The sequence below is a fragment of the Dipodomys merriami genome, unplaced genomic scaffold (assembly GCF_024711535.1).
Source record: "Dipodomys merriami isolate MVZ:Mamm:240054 unplaced genomic scaffold, mDipMer1.0.p SCAF_274, whole genome shotgun sequence".
NCBI classification, from domain to species: domain Eukaryota; kingdom Metazoa; phylum Chordata; class Mammalia; order Rodentia; family Heteromyidae; genus Dipodomys; species Dipodomys merriami.
Window position 1 is genome coordinate 1294202 of NW_027204204.1, and position 12801 is coordinate 1307002.

The 12801-nt window shown below is 56.7% G+C and overlaps 1 long non-coding RNA gene across 1 annotated transcript; it reads left to right on the forward strand.

The window, feature by feature from the left end:
• Positions 1-1582: 1582 nt before the first annotated feature.
• LOC138837689 (uncharacterized) lies at positions 1583-5521 on the forward strand. Its single transcript, XR_011375408.1, has 3 exons — positions 1583-1822; positions 2203-2457; positions 5337-5521. It is a non-coding gene; the product is annotated as an uncharacterized lncRNA (long non-coding RNA).
• Positions 5522-12801: the final 7280 nt, after the last annotated feature.

The following is a 12801-nucleotide window of genomic DNA, read 5'->3' on the forward strand; positions in this document are numbered from 1 at the left end:
CCATCCTGTGTGTGCACACGCGTGTGTGCACGTGTGGGCCTAGACTCGGAGGTGCTGGAATCTCCCCAGCCGTCCTGCCCTTTCTCCACAGGGGGCTCTGTAGGCAGGACACCCCTAATTTTCTGGTTGGATGTCCCTCCCTGTACCGCTGAGGCTACCCAAGTCTCTGAGTCGCCCCCCCCCCCCACAAAGGTCCTAGGGATCAGGCAGGAGCCAGGCCTGAGTCCCCAGGGAAAACAGACCCGGCCTGCACGCTTCAGAGGCCTGTGGCAGTCTGTGACCCATGCTGGTAATTGCTCATCTTTCTGGAACATTCCAAGAACTTATGACGAAGCACATTTCTTCTCTTCCCCATGGAAGCGCACAAGTCATGACTCAGTGCGGGCTGCTGGTCTCCAGTTCCCCGGCGGGGAAGGAGGGGGCAGAATCTGACCCCGTTTGACTCTTGATTTCTGGGCTGAGCTCAGGAGAGCCGGCCTGGCGTCGGGCCCTCCCGGGGGCCTTCCTGGCTGAGCAGCCCGACCTTTGAATCTTGTCTAGCCATAGGGACACTGTGCTTCTTTGGAACTGTGAAATGGAGTTGGGAGGAGGAGGGGGGAGGGGAGGGAAGAGGAGGAGGATGAGGAAGAGGGAGGAGGAGGAGGAGCAGGAAGAAGGGAAGAGGAAGAGGAGAAAGGGGGGTGGAGGAGGAGGAAAGGAAGAGGAGAAAGGGGGGTGGAAGAGGAGGAGGAAAGGAAGAGGAGAAAGGGGGAGGAGGAGGAGGAAGAAGAGGAGAAAGGGGGAGGAGGAGGAGGAGGAAGAGGAGAAAGGGGGAGGAGGAGGAGGAGGAAGAGGAGAAAGGGGGAGGAGGAGGAGGAATAGGAGAGGAGGAAGAAGAGGAGAAAGGGGAGGATGAGGAGGAGGAGAAGGAGAACTGGGGGAGGAGGAGGGGGAGGAAAAGGAAGAGGAGGAAGAGGAAGAAGGGGGTGAGAAGGAGGAGGAAGGGGGGAGGAGGAGGAAGGGGAGGAGGAGGAGGATGGGGGGAGGAGGAGGAGGAAGGGGGAGGAGGAGAAGGATGGGGGAGGAGGAGGAAGGGGGGAGGAGGAGGATGGGGAGGAGGAGGAGGATGGGGGAGGAGGAGGAGGAAGGGGAGGAGGAGGAGGACGGGGGGAGGAGGAGGAGGAAGGGGAGGAGGAGGAGGATGGGGGAGGAGGAGGAAGGGGAGGAGGAGGAGGAGGCAGTGCCAGACTTAGACCTTCTTTGCATGCGGTTCCACCTCATTTCACGTCTGCCCTCCAGGATGAAACATGAGTGGAAACTAGAATTTTCTAGCGAAAACCAGAGACCCTTGACCCCTCTCTCTGCCACCTGCACGGTGCTGGTGCAGGGAAGCGTGGCGCAGCCGACGTGTGTCCGGGCTGGGTGAGCTCGGGGCTGCGGCCCCTGGAGCCAAGGCCTGGGACCTCCGCTCACCCACCCCGGCTTCCTGGCCGTTCCTCCTCCCTGCCGGGCAGCCACGATCAGCGGGGACAGGGAGGTGCGCCGAGGAGTTCTGCCAGCCACAGGCCACTGTACCAAAAACCTTAGTTGGAAAGCTGGGTAAAAACGGCACAAGCCGAGTGTGCGCAGGTCCAGGGGCAACACTGCCCCGTGTCGGCCGCCAGCCGCCAGGCCCAGTGCCCGACTCAGATCGTGACGTCGCACAGGATCCACGCGTTGGCCCTGCCACGGAAACTGGTCTGCGATCCTCACTCCCCCCCCACACACAGCTAATCAGCTCTGTCTGATTAGGGCTTCGAACCACGATCCTCAGATCTCAGCCTCCGGAGTAGCTAGAATCAAGGTCAGGCGTGAGCCCCACAACTTCTGGTTTGTTTTGATTTTGCCCCCCCCCCAGACTGGGCTGTGCTGTGGGGAGGGGGGGAGGAGGGGGGCTTGGGGTCCTTTCCAAGTCCAATCTGCAGACTCGCTCAGAATCCAGGAAGCGGCCTGCGGGATTCTCTGAAGGCCGTGCGCACGGGCTGGGCCGTTCCCAGGGAGAATGCACGTGCTTGCGCTTGCTCCAGCCGGGCGGCCCGCGGCCTTGCGCCGCTCCCCCTCCGTGACAATGAGCAGGTGGGCGTCGTGCAATCCCACGGCACGGCCTCTGCGTCTATAAATCTGCGAGCCGGGACCGGATGCCGTGCGTTGGTAATCAAGCCCGCGTTCCTGATTAATCTCCAGGAGCGGCGGTGATTTATAAGGGGGCCCCCACTCCGTCTGGAAAACGACATCCACACCGCCAGCCCCCCCCCCAGGACGCCCCGAATCAATTGGCCATGAGCCTTTCCCATTTCATGCTCCGCATCACGCCGACCTCTTTACCTCGATTGTTCTGGTCTCAAGAATTCACTGAGAAGCCCGGCCTGCGTCTGTGGATGTCACGATAAACCTGAGCCCCACACCGCCGGCGTGAGAGCGGGCTTTTCGGCGGCCACGGTGGGTGAAGGTCGGCGATGGAGCGGACTTGGGGGGTCACCCGATGCTGGAGGGGGGCCGGGCCCCTGGGGAGCTTGGGGAGGAGGCACGGCTCTCTGGGGGCCCACCCGTGTCCGTGGGCATCTCTGGGAAGGGGGAAATGATTGGAGAGCCCCCCTCCCCGCAACCTCCCATCCTTGCTCAGGATTGCGAGGATTGGAGGAGCATGCTGGTACCCCACGTGGTACCGGGGGTCCCCCGGGGGTAGGGTGACCGTGGGGATTCAGCCATTGAGAGTTCTCAGCAGGAATGTGCCCTGGAGCACCTTGCTGTAGTCCCGGGACCGGCGTGAGGAGGAGGTGTGTCCCCTTCCCCCCCCCCATCCCCACCGTGCTGGGCTGGACAGCGGGCCCCACGGGCGGCTGGTCTTCCGTCCGGGGCCAGGCTCTGGGCACGGGTTCAAGGACCCCCCCCCCTCCACCCCGAGGCCTAGCCTCCCCCCCAGAGTGGCTCTGGCTTTGGGGAGCAGGATTCCAGGGCCAGGCTGCGGCCTGCTATCAGGAGGAAGCCAGGACAAGTGTGAGCCGCGCTAATGGGGCCCCCTGGTGACCTTCTGGTGGTAATGGTGTCGGGCGCGTGATAAAGGGGGAGGCGGCAGGAAGCGCTGTGTTTACACAGCAATTTTCTCAGCATGGGTTCAAAGTGCAAATTGCTTGTGTGAAGAGGATCCTGCCCTGAGGAGCTCTGGAAGGCACGCAGGGCCTCCCTGCCCCCCTCCCCTGGAGTGCTGGGTGCTGGGTGCTCTGGTCCTCTGAAGGCTGGGTCCTTACAGCAGCCACAGCGTCCCTGCTTCCTGCTCTTCTGCCTTTCTTACTCAGTTTTCTCCATTGCAGGGGTTTTCTCACCACCCTGAGCCACATTTCTACCTCAGGACCTTTGCACCAGCTGTCCCCTCCCCATCTCTTCACTTCTTCCCTCAGTGGGACTGGCCCTGACCATCTTCATTAAAATCCTTCTCCCCTCTCACTCTTCGCTAATTCCTTTCGCCCTCCTCCCGCAGCCTCAGGTTTGGGCACTCAGAGTCATTTCCCGATTTCCTTCAATTGTCTTTGGTCCCTGCCCTCTACGGCAGGAATCTTTGCTGGGTTTGTTTCCTTTCGTATCTCTCCCTGGCCTGGCCTGGAACAGATGCTTACTGTTAAGTGTCTGATTGATCTAATTCCCAGAATGCTTACCTCGACAGAGATTCTTTAACCTTGGTTTTTGAATGAAGAAAGTGAGGTCAGAGAGGTTAAGTGTCTAGCCCCAGGTCACAAAGCATGTGACTCACTGCCAAGAACTTCAGCCTGCTACTCTTTGTTGTTCTGGGGGTGGGGAGGGAGGGAGGGGAAGGGTCCCCAGGGAAGCAAGCATGCAGTTTACTGAGGGGTACCCCTTAAAGTATGAAACACACCCCCTGGCTTTCCTCTCTGGCAGTTTGTCTGCTTGGTTAAGCTAGAAAACGGTCAGCTGGTCTCCAGCTATGGGGAAGTGGCTACAGTAACTCCAGAGGGAGATTAACCTGCCTGTCGATTCCTTCTGTCTCCACATCATTCCTGCTGGAGCCTGGAACTTTCCATGGGGGACTCAGAACACTGCCTCATGCAGGGGTGGGGGGGACGGGGTGGCTGGCTTCATGTGCAGAACACGCAAGATCTTACTCTGGAAGAGTCCCCCCCCCCCCAGGTCAAGGCGGGCCTGAGACTGGTCTGGCTAATCTGCATATTCCGCCCCCCCCAGCAATTGATTGGAGGATGGAGGAGAGATAACAAAGGGTCCAATGAGAATCCGCTCTGAGACAGAAAGGGTCCAATGAGCATCCGTCGTGATACACAAAGGGGTCTGCGGAGAACCTGTCCTGAGACCTTAGTAGAGCCATCTAGATCCATTTTCTTTCCCTTTTCCTTTTTTTTTTCTGGGAGAGTGGGAATTTGGGGCTCCTGGTGGCCTCCTTGAGAATTCTAAAGGGAGTACCAATCTGAGGAGAGCCAACATGGAGATTCCTGTCGCTCAGAAGACGTCTCGGGACACATGAGTTCTAAGTTTAAGCATGTCGTGGCCAAGTTCGGTGAGGAAAAGTCACCAGAAGGGCCAAGGCACTTCCTTAGTAGAAGTGACAGATACACCAATGGACGCATTGTCTTGTGTGTGTTTAGTTTTTGTCGGTTGTGGGGCTTGAACTCTGGGCCTGAGCGCTGTCCCTCAGCTCTTCAGCTCAAGGCGAGCGCTCTACCACTTGAGCGACTGCACCACTTCCAGGTTTTGGTGGTTTATTGGAGGTAAGAGTCTCACAGACTTTCCTGCCTGGGCTGGCTTTGAACCCCCATCCTCTGATCTCAGCCTCCTGAGTAGCTAGGATGACAGATGTGAGCCACCAGCGCCCGGCTTGTATTTGTTTAAGTGTGTGCGTGCATGCGTGTGCGTGCGCACACACAGGGGCTCCTGGAAGCTTTCCCACTTGGAGTCCTTGGTGAACTGAGTACTGTTGTTTGTGTCCGGATGCCTGACCTGCCTTGGGGTGCTGTGGAGGGGGTAGGACTCTCCCGAGGGGCCCTAGCGGGAGGCAGTTAGGTGATTGGGGGCATACCTTGCAGGGGAAATAGAGTCCCTGGCTCCTCTCTGCTCTCCCTCCCTCTCCCTCTCTCTCTCTCTCTCTCTCTCTCTCTCTCTCTCTCTCTCTCTCTCTCTCTCTCTCTCTCTCTCTCTCTCTCCCCCTCTCCCCCTCTCCCTCCCTCCCTCCCTCCCTCCCTCCCTCCCTGCTGTGCTATCTTACCTAGCCACAGGCCCAGCAGGTGGTCGAACAAGACCTCTAAGCCAGCAAACCAAGCAAACCTTTCCTCTCTTCCTGTGGCTTCTCCCAGGTGCTTTGTTACAGTGACCGCGAGCTGACTGATACACTGTGGAAGCACCACTTCCTGTGTGTGCCCTTCCTGAAAACCCGTGGGCCCCGTCGGTGCTGAGACCCAGACGCTCCTGCGCTCTCCCCTGTAGGGTCCTCCAGCCCCGCGTTCTTCTGGACGACATCTGCTTCAGAATTTGTCCTGTGTCCTGTTCCTATTAAATACAGCGGGAAGCCTCGTTCACGCTAAAGTGCAAATGGCCAACAAGGCAACGGTTTAAGTTGGGTGTCTTTAGTGGAGAAGGACTTGATTCCAATGGCAATGGCAGTGACGGGGGCCGTTAGAGGCGTCGGGGGAGAGGAGCCCAGAGCGTGGCCGTCACGCGCCTCTCTTACGTAGGTGTTCAGCCCTCATGGAGGCCGGTGGGGCGTTTTCTTAGCTTTGTGCGTGGTGGGAAGCTGCGATTGGCCAGGTGAGGTCTGTGTCTCTTCTGGACGAGGCTGGGGCGGGGGGAACCAGGTCCCTGAGGTCATCCTCCCCCGAAGGTCATGGAGAGGTAGACTCCCCGATCCTCTTCACACCTGATAAGCAAGGCTGAGTTTAGCCAAAGCCCATGGCACAGCAAGACGAGGCCGGAGACACGGGGGGGGGGGGGGGGGTGTTTAATGCACTGCTGGCCCAGGCCCAGGCTCCAGCCGCTCCTCTGTAATCAGCTAAATTAGTTCACCGGTAGAAGAGCTCATCAAAGATCGGCTCTGAGGCAGGACTGATGGACAGTCACCTTTTCAAGGAGCTGGGGGCCGGGGGATAAATGGCCCATTTCCTCAAGAGACTGCAAAGTGTGTGTTTTCTTCCAAGTCAATAATTTTCCTTCCTTGTCCTCTTCCCGGTCCTGGGCAGAAAGAGGCCTTGAGCTCGGGACAGAGCTGGAACAGAACGCTTGTGTCTGGCCGGGCAGGGACGGGAGACCGCGTGAGCGCCCGGGATCTGACGCAGAGCTCTGGTGGTTGGTGCTAGGCACCAAGCTCACCCCCAGCCTGTGTGTGGGGACACGGGCCCCGGGCGGCTCCGCAGGGTGGGGTCACAATGGCTCCTCGTAAGCGACATTTCTGGTATGGGTTCACAATGTCTGCAAGCCCGAACAACGCAAGCAGAAGTGACCTGGCCCCTGAGCCCGCAAGACAAGCTACCCGGGGCTTCCATCCTGAGTCCAGTCGACCGTGGAGGACAGGAGACTGATGCCCAGGTGACTTGAGAGCACACACTGAGCCGGGCTACGTGGCTCAGGCCTGTGGTCCTCGCTACCCGGGAGGCTGAGATCTGAGAATCGCAGTTTGGAGCCAGCCTGGGTGGGGAAGAGTCTTGGAGATGCTTATCTCCAATTAAAAAAAGCTGGAAGTAGAGCTGTGGCTCAAGTGGTGGAGCACTAGACTTGAGCAACAAAAAGATTCAGGGACACCCAGGCCCTGAGTTCAACCCCCAGGACTCTCTCTCTCTCTCTCTCTCTCTCTCTCTCTCTCTCTCTCTCTCTCTCTCTGTTACACACACACACACACACACACACACAGGACTCTCTGTTACACACACACACACACACACACACACCTCCCTCCTTCCCTCCCTCCCTCCCCCTGCACCCCAGGCCCCACGCTGTGGCTCCAGCTTGCCTTCTTCCTTAGCGATCCTCTTGGACACCCCGACCCACCCGACCTCCGCTCAAGCTCCTCCGTGGGAAGGTCGCACCCCCGTTGTTTCCCCAGTTCCACGCTGATGTGCGCACGTGTGGCCTTCCCCTGCCCCACCTGGTGGCGGACGGGCTGGACTCCCTCCAGCTCTGGCTTGCAGGAGGAGACTCCATTAAACAAACTTATAAAATATGCATGCGTTTCCACCCTGGCAGCTGACCGGGCAGGGTGCGGTGGGGCTCTCTGGAGGCTCGGGGTGTTCCCGGGAGGGCCATCACCCTCTCCTGCCTGGGGCCTCCAGGCCGGTTAAGACAATGACAGGACCCATCATCCAGACAGGACAGAGTGAGTGGCCGGGCCGCCAAGCACAGGCCCTGCGTCCCGGCCCCAGTGTGCGTGTGTGTCCCTGGGGTACCCAGCGTGCTCCCAGGAGTTCTAGAAAACTGGGGTTCTGAGCAGCCTTCCCACCAGGAGCTGGGGGCACCCCTGGGTCAAGAGGCCTGGCTGGGCCATTTGTCTGCTTCATGAGCCTCGGGCAACCTTCTGTGCCTCAGTTTCTCCCCCTGGAAGATGGAGAGAGTAGCAGTTCCTCCCTGTGGGGTGGGGGTGGGTGGGATTGTGAAGGTGGTTCGGCGCCTGACACCCGTCAGTGGCATTACTAAGTGTGCACATACGATTTAAGATCTTTCCACATGACAGAGTTCAACGTGGCCACCGGCAAAGCTGTGTCAGTGAGAAAGAGCGAGCCACGCCCTGGCTTCCCCAGCCACCTGCTGCCTGCCGCCCCTCACCCCACGCCACTCACTCACCTGGGACATCCTGGCTGCAGCCCAAGCATTTCTCACACGGGAGTGGCCCTCTCTCCAACACCCACACCTGCCCCGTTTCACACCGGATATATGACTTAATTGCACAAATCTCCTCGCTGGGGTACCTTTTATAACTTGATTGTTCATCTCACAAATGATCAACATACACTCCCGGGGAGAGGCCCTGGGGCTGGGAGCTTAAACCACAGAAATTCCCCTTCTCCCAGTTCTTGGCTGGACGTCCAAGACGAACGGCCTGGGCAGGGTTGTTGGTTCTCAGCTTGCTGCACGGCTCTCCCCTGGCGGGGCCTTCTTAGTGTCTGCTCAGCACAGAGATGCAGCGTTGTGGGCTTGGGAGGAGAAGAAGAATGCTCACGATGGTTTCTGTGTTGACCTCTGGGTTTGCTCTCTCACCCCCTCTGTATTTGAGCACGTATCGATCTGTCCCGAGGTCCTCTGCTCCTCCTGCGATCCTAGGGCTTTTGTTTACTTTTATTCCTCAACCTTCATATAAAACTGGAGCACCAAGCTTCATCATTTAGAAGGTAGCTTGGTACATGCAGTTATTTCCCTGTAGGTTTTAGTGGGTGGTTCCTGGTCTCCATTCACTCTTTTTAATCTTTCCCACACACCAGCGGTTATTTTGCCAGTTCATTTCCCCTAACTCTGTGTGGATGGCGTATCATTATTTTTTTGGATGTGGTTGAATCCACTGGGCTTTGTCCGTCTCTTTTGTTTTTGGATTTTTTTTATCAGCCAAATCCATCAGGCCTCCTTTCTCCTACGGTGTGCTTTTGTGTGTCCCCTTGCTTCCAAGTTGATGCACAGAGCATTAATTAGTATCCTTTAAAGTATAATGATTGTAGCATTTAATACTATGACTTTGACTTCTGATTACAGCTTTGGGCACTTCCCCTGAGATTTGTTTTTTTTATTTTTAAAGATTGAGTATTCCTATTATTGTTATTTTCTTGGTTGTAATGATTGGTTTGGATTCCTTCTTTTGTCTCCAGTTATTTGGGAGAATACCTTTGTATAGTTCTTTTTTTTAAAACTGTTTTAAAAAATAACTTGTTTTATTATCCTATGGTTAGAAAATTATATTTTCTGCAACTGTTCACTGTCTGGCATCTGGGCTTCGGATGCTGCTGCACGTAGACAGGCCTGCTCTTTGAAGAGGCTGAAAGTCAGGACCTGTGTGGCTCAAGTGGTAGAGCTCCTTGAGGCTAGAGTGGATGAAGCTAAGCAAGGCATGGTTCTGAGTTCAAGTCCTGGTATTGGCATAAACAGCAGCAAAAACAAAAGCCAAGAGCATCTGGATGCCCCTTGAGCTAAGGGAGCTGAAGTTCCTGCCTGCAGCTGTGGTGTGTTGGACAGATGGCTATGGAGAAATGGCTGTGTGTCCGCTTTGTGTTTGGAGCTGTGAGCTGCGTGGTGTAGGCACAGGCTGAGCCTTTCTCCTGAGGGAGGTTGGACGGTGTAGGGGGACAGTGTCCCCCTGCCCATGGCCCTGAGGTCCGGGGCTGCTCACCTTTCTCCTCCAGGGGAGAGCCTGGAACAGAGCATGCCAGGTTCCCGTGAGGCCTGGCCTGGGCGGGTCCGGCTGGTCACCTGCTGCCCCGTCCGCTGTCCTCTCTGAGGCCAGCCCGGCCGGCTGGCAGCTCCTCCTGGGTCCGCTGGAAATGCTTGCTGGTGAAGCATGGAGTTTCATTTGGCGAAAGGAGAAGCAAGCGCTGCCTGTGAGCTTCTGCTACGATGAAACACGGGGCCCGGGAGAGCGCTGCCCCCCATCTGGGTTGTATTAAGTTGTCCGTGTGTGTGTGTGTGTGTGTGTGTGTGTGTGCGCGTGCGCGTGTGTATGTGTGCACGCCGGGGTGCCCGGGCACGCGCACAGAAGAGAAATGGCCCTATTATGGGGGCGTTCATTACAGAGGCCTGGAAAAAGTTAGGCTGTTTGCAGCCTGTACGTCTTAATCTTCCCACCACTGCCCGCTCACCTGGAAAGAGAATCTACGGCTAGCAAGGCCTTGGCTTCCTTCCAAGCCCCAGATCGTAGCAGACCTTGACTTTCCCCGCCGGCCACCCCTCATTAGTACTCTAGATTAGCCCGGGGGGCTGCGGGGACGGGCGCGTCGGAGATCAGCGCGGAGCGGAGACCCCCGCTCCGTGGCGGCAGGTGTGCATGGCGCCCGGAGCGCCGGGGAGCTCCACCGTCGTGCTGATGTCTGGACGGCCCCTCCACCTGCTGCAGCCTGGTTCTTATCTGGGCTAACCGTTTCCCGGTGACCTCATTATTTGGGAAACCCAAGGCCTAAGATGGGGGGGGCTCGTTTTCGCCCCTGTGAGGGGGGAAGGCAGCAGTCAGGGCCCGTGTACAGCGTGCCAGGAAAGGAAGCCCAGCAGACCTACCTGTTCGCATCTTTCAGGGACTTCCCCTCGGGCAGCCAGATGGCTGTGGGTCCCCTCCCACCACACCCCCTTTGCCTCAGTCCCCCTTCTCTGATCTTCCACAGTGTTGAGACTGTGCCTTGATTGCTGTGTACCCCCCCCCCCCCGCGCCCCTCCCTCCCCCATGGAGTTGCTGGCCCAGGGACCCCGCGGTAGGAAGTGCAGACCGCCCTCTGCGCACACCCTGCAGGCGTCTGTGGAGCTCACGTGGGCACACGCCATCAGTGAGGCACTCAGAGCTCCCCTCCCCTCCAGGGGCTTCTGCTCCGGGACCCCCATGAACAGAGAGAGGAAGGAGCACGCGGTACTGGGGATGCAGACTGAGAGCCGAGCTCTGAGCACAGCGGATAGCACGCCATGCGTCAGCGTTCTCACAGGTTCGGATGAACATGGGGGAAGGATGGGCTTCCCATGCGGAGGGCTTCCCTGTCCTAGACACCTTGCAACGCATTGCCTGAACCCCAGGCAGGCGTGGAGATCGCTGACCAACAAGGCCAAAAGTGGTCCTGGGAACAGAAGCCCAGGAGAAGTGGAAAGCAGTCTGGGAATATCTGGGGTTGAGGGTCCGACATCGAGATGCTTTTGCTAATACCTGGTCTCCCAGGAGCAGTGCACCTCGTAACAGGCACTCTGAGCATATATTGGATTTATTCTGTGTGCTCCCCGGCCCCAGCCCGGTGTGATTCCCAGCGTGTGTCCAGGTGTTGATTGTCTTGACCTGGGCTGGAGTAGGTTAGAGCAGGAAGGTGTCCTGGCCAACATGCCTGTTGACGTTTATCCTCACCCGGGGCCAGGGCAGATATCACTAGTTGATGACGGGACCCTGGTCATCCACTGAGCTCAGATTTGGATGCAGCATCATAGATGGTCACCAAGTCATCGGTGTTGGCACAGCTGGCCTCGAGATGAATCTCTTAGATGACAAAGCTTCTGTGTGGTGGGCCAGATGTGAATCAGCTGGCCAGATGCTTTCATGAGCTAACCACTGGCATTGGTCGTGGGTGATAAAATGACCTCGTCTCTCTTGAGAGAGCAAACGCTATAGAGAGACTTGCAGACCGCTGGTTTCTTTAACAGAGATGGAGGAAAACAGGCACCTCCCCCCCCTCCCCACCGCCATTTTCTCAACATCCACAGTGCTTATTTTCTTGAGAAAACCCCACATTAGGCCTGGTGGTTCAGGTAGGATGGATCTCCCTTTCCTACAGCAGTGTCTAGCTCTTAACCAATCAGTAACCTCCAACCTTCTGACTTCAGTGATTGGTTCTAACCAATCAACTAACTAATCAAAAACACTACATTCCTCAGGCATCACTGATTGGCTGGAAGCAGTGAGCATATAGCCAATCAAAGCACTCTGTTCCGTTCCTCTCTGTGGCTGGCTTTCAAGTAGGCCATGTGACCCAAGCCAGGTATATTAGACTTGGGTTTAGTCCAGGAGTAAGTCATTTGGGCACAATGGCTTTTAATTTTCCAAACTACTGAAGTAGCTAATAAGCAAGATAAAGGATTAAAAAAAAAAAAGACAAGCCTGCAGGTATGGAAGGGGTCCCCCTACACCTTCTTTCCCTGTCTTAGAGAGGCCCATGTGACCCTTTGATGGTCACGGCGGGGGGGCGGGGGGGGGAACTGTAAGAATGCCCTAAACGTATCTTCTCTGAAATACATTGTAGGGAAAACGAAAGGATGAAATTCTGAGAACCAGTTACTTGAGGGTCACTGGGGACAAATGGCATGAGCCTCTCTCTTTGTGTTCTGGTGGCCAGATGGCCGGGTGGGGTTTTCTGGGCTGATTCCTCTGTGGAGCCCCTTATCTCTTGATGAGCTGGAGGCCAGGATGCCGAGATCAGCCGAGGGCAGGTCATCAGCCTGGGACAGAACCTGCCGAGTCCCAGGTGCTTTCTGCCTGTGAACTTGAGTGCTGGTTAAAGTGTGGGTCCCCCCTGAGTCATCAGAACAGACAATGTCTTGGTCACCTGGGTTGAGCACTTGAGACCAGACAGAACCTTTGCTGGGAAGTCCCTCCCCAAGCCCTCTTCTGGGAGAGAGAAGGGGATCTGTTGAGGCTGGTTGAAGTCAAAAGAGGTTTCCAGGAGCCTGACTTTCAAGAATGGAGTATCCTTTCTTTCTCCACTGGAGGATGGTGGACAGAAACCTTAGGGTTGGGAGATGAATGGACCAGCAGGTTCAGGGCCCACTGGGTGTATTGGATGGGTTCTAACCCTTTTGTTGTGTGTTATTTTTCAAATAGGAGCTGATATTTATGCCTGGGATGGGCCTAGACCATCCTCTTCCTAATTTACACTCCCTGCACAGCTGGGATGACAGCCGTGTGCCGCCATGCCCGGTTTTTATTGGTTGAGATGGCGTCTTAAGGATGTGTGCCTGGGTTGGCCTTGAACTTTGAGCCGTCTCATCTCCGCCAGTCAATAAGCTGGGATTAAAGGCATGAACCACCAAGCTCACCTTGGGTTAAATTTTATCTCTGAACCAATTACAGTACCCAGAGGATGGACTGTTGGATTGATTTAGGCCAGCGATTGG